The sequence below is a fragment of the Micromys minutus genome, assembly GCF_963924665.1.
Source record: "Micromys minutus genome assembly, chromosome: 1".
Taxonomy (NCBI): domain Eukaryota; kingdom Metazoa; phylum Chordata; class Mammalia; order Rodentia; family Muridae; genus Micromys; species Micromys minutus.
The window spans coordinates 92,076,446-92,090,551 of record NC_137969.1 but is presented as its reverse complement, the minus strand read 5'-3'; the positions used below and the strand labels follow the sequence as shown (position 1 = coordinate 92,090,551).

The 14,106-nt window shown below is 46.0% G+C and overlaps 1 pseudogene across 1 annotated transcript; it reads right to left on the bottom strand.

Annotated features, from left to right (window-relative positions):
* Positions 1–10,650: 10,650 nt before the first annotated feature.
* On the bottom strand, positions 10,651–13,084 carry LOC308434382 (large ribosomal subunit protein uL4-like; annotated as a pseudogene). Its single transcript has 2 exons — positions 13,064–13,084; positions 10,651–12,000 (listed from the first exon to the last, which is right to left on the bottom strand). The product of its transcript is annotated as a large ribosomal subunit protein uL4-like (transcript).
* Between the last annotated feature and the right edge of the window lie 1,022 nt (positions 13,085–14,106).

The window sequence follows — 14,106 nt, the reverse complement described above, 5'->3', positions numbered from 1 at the left end:
GGGGTGGGAGGTAAACAAGAGAAAGTATGAGTGCTCCTGGAGCTAACAGTACTGGGTCTTTAAGCAAACCTCTTTCTTTCCTTTCTTCCTCCCTTCCGGCCTCCCTCCCCATTCCCCCTCCCTCCCTCCCTTCCTTCCTCTCTCCTTCCCTCCCTCCCTCCCTCCTTCCTTCCATGGCAGGGTCTCATTCTCTGGAGGGTAATTTATATCCATAAAGACTTTTGCCCACAGTCACAAAGCCACGTTACAAAGTCAGCAGTGAAAATAATTTTCTTTCCTGTGCTGAAACAGAACTTGCACACTCTGAAGCCTTCTCCGGGGTGGCAGGAATAAGCAGGTAGAACCCCCTGGCTGAAGCACCTCTCGCAAAGGCTGCACAGTTGCAGCTGAAAGTGTGGAACTCTACTTCCCAAACTCGTCCATCTTCAACCCCGTGCTTTGAAAGGAGTTAAAGTTAGAATCCTTCTCTTACTGTGTCCAAAGCTATCTTGAGAGTGATCTTGCCTCCTTCTTGGAGGGGCCAGTCCTGTCAGCCACTGGAGAAGAAACACACTCTTGCATGGCCGATTGGACACTACCAACAGGGTGGCTCTACAGTCTGCAGTGTCTGTTAGGAATCCTGAAATTATGATTGTATCCCTGGGATTAGAACTCGATCCGGCTCACTTAGACTATGTCTGTTTTGCTCCTGGTCTCAGCTGTGATGAGGGTCACTTTATACTTTGTGTGTGTGTGTGTGTGTGTGTGTGTGTGTGTGTGTGTGTGTGTGTGTGTGTGTGTGTGTGTTGGGTGTGAAGCCCCACAGCCTACTTGGTAGGTAAGCACTCTCTCACTGAGCAAATTGCTCAGCTGTCTTGTCTACAAGACATTCCTTAGCAGAATGTAAATCAGCCAGCCAGCAAAACCTTCCTGGGTATCTTTGTGTAGGGAGACCATGCGGACTTTGGGAAACAACAGGAAACACCCACCAGGTCAAGGGAAGGTGGGAAGAGGAAACTACGGTAAAATGTGAAACTGTCAGAAGCATGGATCAGAGCCCAGAAAGCACATGCTGGGACTTGCAGGTTCTTGTGTCCAGAAAGAACTCACTGGACGAAGGATGCATGGATAGTTGTAGAAATAGACAGCTAAGGAAGGAAAAGACACGCTCTAGAATATTAGCCAGAGCCCAGAGGTTTAGAAGCTCTGGTTCACTAGAGTCTCAACCCTTTATGGGTCACTCTCGCTTACCCACAGGTTCACGCTTTCCTGCTGTTCTCTCCTTATGTATGGGTCTCGGTTGGCTGTGGTCTGTCCTTTCTCTGATTGCTTGCTCCCACATGTTAATCTTCATCCCTTTCTCTTCCTGTCACAAAACCAAAAGGGCTATTGTATGGGAAAGAGAGACGGTCACACACACTAGGTACTGTGAAGAAAAAGGAACCAGCCTAGATCCTGCTGGATCCTGGCAAAAAACTGATCTAAGATGAGGTGCTTGGGCAAGAAAAGGGACGCATAAAGAAGACTGGCAGGAAGTGTGGAAGTTGATCAGATGCAAGGAGGAGAGATTGGGAGCTTGTTGAAGAACGGTGAGAGGACCCTTGAAAGGCAGGAAGCCTCCCTTCTCTCTCTCTCTCTCTCTCTCTCTCTCTCTCTCTCTCTCTCTCTCTCTCTCTCTCTCTCTCTCTCTCATCTTCAGAGCTGGAAAGAATTCTCTCAGCTGCTTCATGGCACAGTTCTCCGATACTCTGCTGGCCCCTACAGGAATGCATTATAAGGAATATGAATGTAGCAGATATCCACAGCTGTGCTGTGCTCCTGGGCTCCCATATACCAGCCAAAGTGCTACCTGCCCTTTCGATGGTGCTGAAAGATCCCCATGTGGAAGAGACACAGAGTGTGACAGCTGGTAGCCAACTGTCAGAGAAGGTTCTGGGCGAGGCTCCCAGGCTTTGTGCACTGAGAAAAAAAAAAAACTCGGGGGGGGGGGGGCAGCAGGAGCAATTATCACTGCTGATCTCTGAGAAGGCTGCTCCTGAGGGGGCACAGAATCTGCTGGTGCTCTAAAAATATTAGCCAACATTTATGTGTGGCAAGTTCCCTGTAGCTCGGATGGCTTTAAGCACATTCCAGTGAACTTGCTTCATGCTCTCCCAGGCTTGCAAAGTTAGCTTAATCTCCACGCTCTGGACGAGGAAACTAGGGCATAAATTGACTAAATGACTTTCTCAAGGTCATACTAAGAGTAGATCCATAGTTATCTATTATTGCCTACAAGATTGCTACACTGTTAGCAGAGGAAGCATCCTCTGCCCTTATCTCCCAGGGTCTGAGGGTCTGGATCTAAATGATCTAACTTAGGGTCTCTCATGAGCTGCAGCCCAGGGGTCGGCCAGCGCCAAATTTTCATCTGGGACACCAGCAGGAAAGGATCTGTGGCTGTCAGCAGATGGCTATTCCTGCAGTAGTATCAGAGTGACAGCCTCAGCACCCAGTGACTGTTGGCCAGAGGCCACCTTGGCCCCTTGCCTTGTGGGTGTCTATAGGATCACTCACAGATATCATCTGTGTCCTCAGAGCCAGCTAAAGAGAGCACCTGCTCTAAGGAAAGCCAGCCCTGGGCACCACCAGTGTGCACACGGCATCTCGTCATAGCTGCTGTGTTGATGCAACAAAGCCCCGTGCATGTTTAGGATGAGGAGCAGACAGCACTGGGGAGCCAGGGCCTCTGCCGAGCTTCTCTGAATCTGTCAGAGCAATGGCCTGTGTCCGAACCCAGACAGCTTGGCTTCAAAGCCTTGCGTCACTCAGTGGTTTGGGGGGGAGGGATTATTGTGTTATTTTACCGCCATGACAAACACCAGATAATGGCGTCTTATAGGAGGGTAGGTTTGTCCTGGTCTGTTCTGGCTCGAGGCTTTCGCCTGCAGTCCAGCGTAGTGAAGCAGGAGTGGTGACAGAAGCTTGACGCAGCTAACTCCTCACATTTTGTCCCCAGACTGGAAAAGAGATGTGAATACAGGGGCCAGGCTGCCTTTTCCTCTTCGTATAATCCAGGACCCAAGCCTGTGAGATGATACTACCTACTTAGGGTTTCCTGCCTCGATTAATCCAGTTTACAATGAACCTCACAAGCATGCCGTTCATTTGTTTCCATGGTGATTCTAGAGCCTGTCAAACTGACCATCAGTAGAAACCAGTACAGCCTCTGTAGCTAACCACTGCGCTCACTGTTAGCTTCAGCGTTCCACTGCTGTGAGACAATACCTAAGGCAAAGGACTCATGGAGGCTTTGTCTCCATTTCAGAAGTTTCAGTGCACAACGACTTGACCACCATTGTTTTGCAGGGGTGAAGAGGGAGTTCATTTTGAGAGAAGCCATATGTTTGAGAAGACTTTCATACCGCAGTGTCCGGAAAACAAAAGGGCCCCGATACCCCCTTCAAAGGCCCTCAGGTGACCTAACTTCCTTCCACTAAACTCCACCTCCTGTGCTTAGGGAGAGACAGAAACACACTGTACAGCTTATGCTGGTTAGTATAACATGACACAGCACTAGGACGTTAGGGATGTTGCACAGTTGTGGTTTAAATATGGAATGCCCACCAGCTTGTGGCACTGTTCCGGAAAGCGGTAGAATCTTCAGGAGGTGGTGTCTCACTGAGACAGTGGGTCACTGGGGCTTGAACGGTGTGGTTTTATAACTGGGTCCTTCTGTCTGTCTTCTCTCTGCTTTCCTCGCTGCTGGCACAGAGTGACCAGCTACCTCACGCTCCTTGAGGCATGGCTTCCCTGCCATATTAACTGTAAGCCATCACAGAGAAGAGAGAATTAGTTAACACAAATGTCTGAGTTAGGGTTTTACTGCTGTGAGCAGACACCATGACCAAGGCAACTCTTGTAAGAACAACATTTGACTGGGGCTGGCTTACAGGTTCAGAGGTTTCTACCCAGTATCAAGTCGAGAACATGGCAGCATCCAAGCAGGCATGGTGCAGGAGGGGCTGAGAGTTCTACATCTTCATCTGCTGGCCTCTAAGACTGGCTTCTAAGCACCTAGGATGTGGGTCTGATAGTTCACACACACAGTGACACACCTACTCCAACTAGGCCACACCTACTCCAGCAAGGCCACACCTACTCCAGCAAGGCCACACCTTCTAATAGTGCCACTCCCTGGTTTGAGCATAGACAAACCATCACAAGAAGTATCCTGAGATACCCTGCTAAATAGTCACTAAATTAATCAGTTAATTAAATTAAGTAAATGTAGGAGTCAGTTAACCTGGATAGATAGATGGTCATCTTCTATGCTACATAGAGAAAAAAAAAAAAAAAAAAAAAACTTAACAGAAGAGGGCTTCGGTGAGCCCTGGTGTGATTATCACTTTAAAACCCACATGTACTTACTGTGCAGACAAGAGACTGAAAATACAAAAGAAAACTCCTTTTTGGGATGTACTGGACATACACCAGACCCCCAGTAGGACACAACTGAAGGGGATCCAGCCACACTGTGTTCTCTGACCCTTCAAGTGCACTGCTGAATTCCAGAGTCTGCCCCTTGACCCCGCCTTGTACTCATCGGAAATACGTACTATAAACAGCAAAGAAGGGTTGGAGGTATAGCTTGACTGGTAATATGCTTACCTAAAATGCACAAAGCTCTGGGTTTGATCGCCAGCATTGCATTAACTGGGTGAGGTAGTGCAGACTTGCAATCACCAACTTTGCAGAAGGTGATTCCCTGGTCCTTCCTTGTTTTGAGGCAGGCTGTTGCTCGTTTCCACTGCTGCATGGTTGAGCTTCCAGCTGATTCTCTTGCCTTCATCTCTTCAGGAGTACTGGGATTACAGATATGGTGGGGTCCTGGGGATTGAACTCATGTCCGTCAGACTTGGGAGGAAAGTGCTTTTGTCTGCCGAGCTATCTCCCTGGCTCCTTCAGCCTTTAGAACTGTGGAAGATAAACTTCTATCTGACTTCTTATCTATTTTTTGGTCATTTCATTTGTGAATACAGTGTGTTTAGATCACATCCATCCTTCCCTTCTCTCAACTTCTAAATCCTTCTATTTCTTCACTAAACATCTCCCCAAACACCCCAGACTCATCATTTTATTATACTGTGGGCCAAAGAAAGGGAGGAAAATGTCTCCCATGAGACCCCTGAATCAAGGGCTCTAGCTTTATGGATATTTGTGCGTGTGCATATGGGCACAGTGCTAGGGCTGAAACTCAAGGCCTTGGGCTTCCTAGACAGATGCTCTATTCCTGAGCTACAGCCCTCAGCTTGTGATGGTTTATATATGCTTGGTCCAGCGAGTGGCACTAATAGAAGGTGTGGCCCAGTTGGAGTGTCTCTGTGGTCATGGGCTTTAAGACCCTTCCTTATCCTAGCTGCCTGGAAGCCAGTATTCTGCTAGCAGCCTTCAGATGAAGACATAGAACTCTCAGCTCTGCCTGCACCATGCCTGCCTGGATGCTTCCATGCTCCCGCCTTGATGATAATGGGCTGAACCTCTGAAACTGTAAACCAGCCCCAATTAAATGTCATCCTTATTAGAGCCTTGGCCATGATGTCTGTTCACAGCAATAAAACTCTAAGACACAGCCCAATGCCATAGACTTAGATCTGCATTTAGGTACTGGTGTCTCAGCAAACTTCCCAGTTCATTGATAGTTTGTCTCCATTTCCAAGAGGACTAGACCTTGAGTCACCCCGGGCAACAGTATCTCTGGAGATAGACCATAGCTACCATGTTTGATCATGCTTAATGGCTCACTAAGACCTCAGTGGAGCTATCTCAGCATTTCCAAAAGAAAACAGGAGCCACACAGAACTCCTTTGGCCCCTTGAAAGACAGCTAAATGGGACTTGGTATTCATCACTTCAGGGAAATATCTGAACACAGCTGTTACCCTCCTTCCTGCCACCCATGTGGCTATGTTTTTTAAATATGGCTTGAACTCAAAGCTCTTTCCATTTATAAAAATTCTTTCCCCAAATGCTCTTTCCAATAACAATATTCCCCTGTGTGCCTTTTGCTTCTGATATTTTTCTTATAAATCAATTTGCTGAAAGAGTCTTCTTGTCCCTAGGATTTTGTGTCCACAAATGATCCTATCCCTTACCCCATGGCAAGAGACCGCAGAACTTTTAGGCTGATCTCTCCCATCATTCCTTAGAGGTTTATAATACAGGGTTATGACAATCTGGGCAGGGCTCCGGACCCATTTTGCAGTGACAGTCCACACAGATACAGCGCCTGTGAGCTCCAGGCAGGGTGTCTAAGTACAGTGTATGTTCCTGTCCTGCCTCTCTCCACAGATCTCCACCTTTGGAAAAGGGGAGGCGAAAAGATAGGTTATCTTCATAACTCCCACTTCCAGATACCAAGAGCTGGAGCAAACCCTTATTGTACATGGGATGAACCCAGACCCATTGAGGGGCTCACTCGGGCCAGCAGGTGAGCATCTCTCGGGTAGGACTCCATGGGAGTGGTTTGGAAGCTCCTTGGGAGATTCTAGTGTGCCAGTAAGATCGAGACCCACTTGCAGGACACCCAGGCAGCCTCCCTTCATCTAAGGAAACGGCTGTCATGTTAAGGCACAGGTGTAGCCATCTGATTGGAGGTAGGTTTCTCCTCCCAATGGTTGTCCTTTCTGCCATATGGAGACTTGGATCAGGTCCAGTGGCCCTGTGGCTAAAGGCATATAACTTTATTTATTTTCAAAGAATGGTTCTGGTCCTTCCTTGCCTTGGAGACATGACTACTGGGTGAGGCTCTCTCTACATACCACACACACACACACACACACACACACACACACACACACACACTGGGGTGGGGGGAAGTGTTGTGGTGAGGCTCCACACACACCCCCACCCTGCCCATAGCCATCACAAAACACCTTGCATTCATTTAGAGCCTTCAGTACTTGGTTTTCACTTCTTAGTCAATATTGCATTTTCCTGGCATAAACAGACATGTGAACATATACACGTATGTACATAATTCATATATTGTACATACATGTATATGTAGAACCGAACTCTGTATAATTACATTCATGCCTATGAATTATGAATGTGTGCACATGTGTGCATGTGTGTGCATGCACATTCACACACACACACATACACCTATAAGTGATTCCAGAATAACTAGACTGAACAGAATCTAGCAAAGGAAGGCTGGGCAAATTGTCATTCTTATCCAGAAGCAGCATATTGTTTTCTCTTTTATATGATCTTTGTTTATGTAAATAAAGCTTACTTCAAACTCACAGAGATCCACCTATCTCTGCCTCCTCATATTGGGATTAAAGTCATGTGCCACTATGCCCAGCCCTTTACTTTAAAGGCATATTTGTTTTTATGTGTGAAGAGTGTATGTGTGTGTGTGTGTGCGCGCGCGTGTGTGTGTGCACACCACATAGATATAGAGCTCACAGCAACTAGAAGAGGGCATCTCCAGATGGTTACTAACCACTGGGCCAGGGCTGGTAACCAAACCTAGATCCTCTGCAAGAACAGTAACTGATCTATAATGACTGCGCTATCACCCAGCCCCATGGGAAGCAGTAAAGTCTTTAGAAGGACTGTGCTAGGCTTTTCAGGTGAAGACAAACTGTGGAAAGGTTGCTTGAATCTGGTAGCCAAGGCTCCAGTTCCCAAATAGATGTAACTTGTTTTTCTAGATTCTCAAGATCCCCGCCCTGTCAGCAGGTGGGAGGGGGATTTCTGTTTTCCTTCTCCTTTCTGCACCGTAACTTTTAGGAAGGTCAAAGTTTCCCACTTGAAGCTGATATAATTGTGGGGGTAGGAATTCCGTTGGAAGTGTGAGGTGACAATCGGACTGCTGGCTGCTGCATGCTGATCTCTACATGCAGACATGAGAGTTCACGCAGAAAGGACACTTCTCTGCCCGTCCTCTTGTCCCCACAGGTCCAGCTTTAAACCAGATACCTGTTCATTGGAAAAACAGCAAGGGAGCCCAAAACTTTCAACTTTTTCCTAACAAAAGTTAAATTGGGTTTTAGATTTGGGTGGCCATTTCCAAACAGCACGGTTGCTATCCCAAGTTACTTCATCCACGCTCCACACATTCCTTCCCACAGTTTGTGTAAACAGTTTAGTGGTTACTTCCTCCTTTAATTCTTTCTTCGTAATGAGCTAATATAATCAAATCAGCTATGTGTCTTGATTGACAAGGACAAAGCTGCCCTGAGAAGAGAAACAGCAAAGGTTTCTTCTGGGTCCTGGTGTTAAGGGTGAAAGTTTTCTTTTTTGAGGTAACAAACTTCTCCATAAAATATTTGCCCAATGACTACTTCCTACCTATAAAGTGGGTATTGTGGGGAGACGAGGAAGCTATTCACACATGTATTTATGGAGGAAAGATATTTTAAATATGTTTCAACCAATAATAATGTAAAAATACCCAGGAGCCCTGTGATGTGGAGCCAGAAAGAGTCTGTGAGGTGAGGTGATGTCTGCCCTGGTCCCCTGTGTCACGTGCAGAAATGTTTCAAATATAAAATAAACTAATAATTGGGAAGCTGGAAGGAAGGAAGGTCTTTGCCCTAAGCTACTTTAAAGAGACAAACTGTACTTAAATAATGAAAACTTCAGCATGTGAAGAAAAGGAGATTTGATGTGCTGTGGAGATTTCTTTGTTGTTTTGGGTTGTTTGTTTGCTTGCTTGCTTGTTTTTTTAAGACAGTGTCTCAAACAGTTCAGGCTGGTCTCAAACTTTCTCTGTGGCCAAGGATGACCCAGAACTCCTGCCTCAATCTGTCAAGTGCTGGCATTATAGGCTTGTTACAATGTGCCCCTAAATTGGTTTAAATCCTAGCATTTTGTAGCTGAAGGGATTCATAAGTATCAAGGATTTCTCAATGTATGTCACCCAACCCAACGGTTCCTTTTCACATTCTCATGAAGATTTTTCCTTCTTGAGAAAGCTCCAGCCCTGTGCTGCTGACTGCATTCCAGTCTCCTTCTCTGAGTAGAGACTGAAACCCCACAACCAGGAATGGAAGGGACCCTATTTCTTGTACAAAATGTCGGGAGGTTTTAAGTAAGGGATCTGAGAAAATAGACCATTTCGGCCCATGCACTTGCCAATGCGATGCACTTCTCCATTTCTAACAGGTTATCTGGGACTCAGAAAACATTCTCTATCTGCCGTCCTTAGACCGAGATTGCTTTGTTTTGTTTTTTAGTGTTGAGTATCTCTCATTTCTTGAGAACTTACCTTGGGAAGCTAAGTACAGATGACCAATGGTCACCTGCTGGCCACAGTTTTCAAGTTTGTTGCCTCATACCCACAAAGAATAAAGAAAGAAGGTCAAGGGGTAGAAAGAATTTTTAGGGAGGAAAACCTTCATGTCCCTCTGCCTTGTGATCTTTTACAGGTCTTATGCTGGGAACTAGTTAGAGGTTGAGGCATCTTTACTGAAACTGGTTACTTTGAGCTCATGCTGCCCTGAGCCAGTAAGGAGGCCTCATGCTGGTTCCACATGTGGTCTCTCTGCCCACAGAGAAGTCATCCAAACAAGAGAATGGTTGTCACAGGCCCTCCCTCACTGCCTAATCGAAGCTAACGTCAACCACAGTAATCTGTAGTTCAGGGTTGCTTGATTCCTCTGTGTGTGTTTGTCGTCCCCAAGCCTGGTAAGTTTGCTTATACTGGTTACCTCTGCCAGGAATGGTCTGCAGCTACTCCTTCACCAACCAGTCTTTTTTTTTTTCCAAATTGGTGTTAGCATTCTAAGAAGAATTTTTTTTTTTTTTTACCCTATAAATTTCACTGCTCTTTTGAAATGCTCCACATTTCAAGGGCTCAGTCAGTTCTTGCATAAAATGGAAGCTCGCTGATGATTGTACAAATCTTTCTCCATGTCTGTCCCACCATACTGCGGAACACCTCAGGAAGGACCTATGTTTCATTAGTCCGACATCTCAAGTGCCTAGAGCAGCATCTCTTTGATTGCTGGTCCAGAAATAATCAAGCAGGGAATTTTCAGTAAAGTGAAATTCCAATAAAGAGAGGCAGAATTCCCTGACCCCAGGAAACAACACCTCAAGGTCAAGGCTGATAGCTATGTGCCTGGCTCAGACAGAAGTCCCTACAAGAAAGGTCCCAGTGGAGAAGAGAGAGTGTCTGCTACACAGAAGATGGGGTAAAGAGAAGGAGCCAGAGAATGTCTATAGTAACTATAGACAATACAAAATCAAAGGCTGATCAGAACTCTAAGAAAGCCCAACGACCTTCTAAGAAGAGAAAAACTTATCTGGAAACAACCACCCAGGGACAAAGGGCTTATTTTGGCTTGCAGTTTCAGAGATTTGGGGGCAAACATGTCTGTCTTAGTTCTAATGCTTTGAGGTTTGAGGCCAAGCAGAAACATCAGAGCAAGGTAACTGTGGCAGGAGAAAGCTGCATATCTCATGGTGGCTAGGAAGCAGGGTGATAGAAACAATCTGAATAAGAGTTGGAGAGATGGCTTAACAATTGAGAACATGCATCTTTCTTGCTGATGACCAAGTTAGCAGAACCCACATAGAGATCTCACAATCTTTTTTTTTTTTTTTTTTTTTTTTTTTTTTTGTCACTGCATCTTTGATTTATTCAAATAGGCTGTATCTATTTGCTTTCTGGAATTTAACAAAATTTTAATAGTTTATGCTGCAGGCTTGCAGGCTTTTTTCCCTCTTTGGTAGGTTTCTTCTCTGCTGGATTTTTGGTAACCACCTTTTTCCCTGCAGGCTTCTTCAGCTTCTTGATATCCACAGGCTTCTTTCCTTTCTTTCCTACTGCAGGCTCTTTGTCTGCAGTCCCTTCTCTGGGACCATCCTCTCAGATGTGGCTGCCTGTGCAGCAGCTGCTGCTTCCAGTTTTTTCACCCGGAGTTTGTGATTTCTGGCCTGGTGAAGAAGGTGTTCCTACGTGTAGTCTTTGCATAAGGGTTCAACATGATTCTCAGGTTCTTCAGTGGATTCTTCTTTAAGACTCTACGCTGAATGTTCTTGCATGGTGCTCGGAGGGCTCTTTGGATCTCTGGGCTTTTCAAGATTCTGCTAAGGTCTGTGTCCATCATCTTGTGTATGGGAAGGTTATAGTGACTCTTGAGGGAAGCAGCCTTCTGCCAAGTGCCATACAGCTCATCCAACTTCTGGAAAGCACTTTCAGTCCACATGCAGAAACACCCCACATTCCCATCAGAATGTTCAGCTTGCTGACATTAAGCAGAGTAATGCCAGGGATGTTTCTGAAGGCCTTGATAATACCATTATCTTCATTATAGATGGTGCAGGGTCCCCTGTGCTGGATCTTCCATTGGTTTTTCATTTTGTCCTTGCCAGTCCTCACTCTCTGAGAGGCATAGACCTTTTTGATGTTATTCCAAGCCTTAAACTTCTTAAGCAGCTGAACAGCCTCCTTGGTCTTCTTGTAACTCTCAATTTTATCTTCAACCACCAAAGGCAGTTCAGGAACTTCCTCAACACGATGACCTTTAGACATCGCCAAAGCTGGTAAGGCTGAGGCAGCCAGGGCAGAGCAGATGGCATATCGTTTCTGGGTTGTGTTCACTCTGCGGTGCCAACGACGTCAGGGTTTGGTAGGTGCAAACATGCATCCCCCATAACACATATTTCCAAAGGCACCCTGGCCAGAATGGTGGGTCCCACTACCTCAAACTCTTGGAATTCGAGCCACAGCTCTGCCAGTACCCCAAGACTCAGCCCTGGTCTGATGGCCTGCCAATTCTCTGTGTAGGGCTGTCTGTTGTTTTTCCTCAAGTTGGTGTGAACCAAGTTCACAATATCTGGTCGAATGGGAGCTTTGAACACAGCTGGCAAAGTGACATTCTTGCCAGATGACTCCCCCTTCTCAGAGTACACCGATATGAGGGGACAGGCACAAGCCACGATGGGGAGAGGAGAAGGCCATGCTCCTCTCTACCCAGCCACTCCCACAGGAAAAGGAAATCTCACAATCTTGTATCCCCAACTACAGGGGATCTCAGACCTCTGACCCCCAAGAGCATCTACACATGTGCCCATACACACACTCTCACACACACATAATTACAAATAATTCAAATAAATAATGTTTAAAAGGCTGTGAACAAAATATATCCTCCAAAGGCATTATTTATTACTTCAGTGACCCACTTCCTCCCAGCACACTCCAGATCCTGATATCCCAGTGTCAGCTACAAGCCCATCAGTGCCTTAATCCAGGAATGCTTCACAATCTAACCATCTCTTAACTAGGCCACTAACTGGAGACCAAGCGTTTAACATATACACTTTGGGGGACATTCTACTTCTACAGTATAAAATTATGCAGTCATAAAAATACAAAAATTGATCATTAATTTAACTACAAATCATGATGTGCCTACAGGACCAGACTGGAGAGGAAACACCAAACCAAGTTAGGGCCAGTGAAATCTGAGCCTAAGTTGTTGCTAAGGTTTATGGGAAAGATCCTTAAAAGGTTAAAAAGACTCTAAGCACTCCCCCCTTTCCTTTCTTGTGCCTCCTCCTCGCCAGATGTGAAGACTCCAGGATTTTTATGGTGAATTTGTAATTGTTTGGATCCAAGCTCCTTCTATCTTTCTGTTCTTACATCTGGTTTTTCTTATTCAGGAGATAAACAAATCTTTATCTTGTTTAAGTAATTTTACTGGGTCTCTGTACTGGCAGCTGAATATGGTTTCTCTCTGATACAAGACATATAGCAAATTGTTTGGAGGCAGAGAGCAGACTGTGGAAGCCCAGGCTTCTCCAGCTGTGTTAGATAACTCGTGATGAGTTGCACTTGTGTGCACGTGCGTGTGCATGTGCGTGCATGTGTAGGTATGCATGTGTATGTTTGTGGCACAGGGTGTGTGTGTGTGTGTGTGTGTGTGTGTGTGTGCATAAGCATGTGTGTGTGGGGGGGGGGAACACAAGATGGAGTGTGGCACACTCTGCTACCTGTATGAGCACCCATGTAGAGGGGTGATGAGAGAACATGTTGGGGTGGTGGAGAGTTCAAGGCATGGTTTTCACATGAATGGTTTTACCTGATCCCTCGTAGGATTCATGCATCTGGCCACTGATTTTAACAGCAATTTGGATTACAGACTTGCTCTGTGGAGCAGAGGCTGCCTGCTGCTGCTGGTCTCTCCTCCTACCCTGCTCACTCCCTCTTTCTGAGCAGTCAGCCTCCTTAGTCCATAAAACCAGCAGAGAAGTCACATATGGATTTTCAAGTTGTACACTGGCATTTTGTAAATCCTGATTAGGCTACCCTTCTCTCAGAAAAACATCAGAAAGCCTTCTTTGGTATCTTTGCAAAGGTACCTAACAAGTGCAATGTCCTGAGTTTGATCCCTGGGATCAATCAATCAATCATCAATCAGAAGCATGAGTGTTCTGTGGCAGATATCTAAAAATGGAACCTCTCTGTAATCGTCCCACACCCATTAATACAGGCTGTCTTTGTATCCCTCATTGAAATGGAGCTGGAGGTAGGGTGCTGTCTAAAGGGGACACGCTCTTGAAGGATACAGCTCTCTACAGCTCCGATGGTCTCCAAAGGGGAGAGAGATGAATGGCAACTACCAGTAGCATCTCTGGCAGCTTTCATCATGGGGCCTAGCACATCTTAGCATCTGTCTTGTCCAACGCACTATCTCAAATGCCTGCAACAGTGGCTAGTTAGAGGTATTTGATGCATATGTATACGTACGTGTGCATGTCTTGGACATAGTTCTATTACTGTGATGAAGCACCATGACCAAGGCAACTTGTAGAAGAAAGCATTTGATTAGAGGCTAGTTTTGTTTCAGGTTAGTCCATGATCGTCACATCAGGAAGTGTGGCAGAACACAGGCAGGTATGATGCTGGAAAAGTAGCTGAGAATTCACATCAGATGCACAAGTTGTAGGCCAAGAGAAAGACAGACACAGGGCCTGGTGTGAGCTTATGAAATCTCAAAGCTACCCTCCCCCACCCCGCCCCGGCAACACACTGCCTCCAACAAGTCCCTATCTCCTATTCCTTCCCAAACAGTTCCACTAACTGGGGACCAGGCATTCAAATATAGGCATCCATAGGACCATT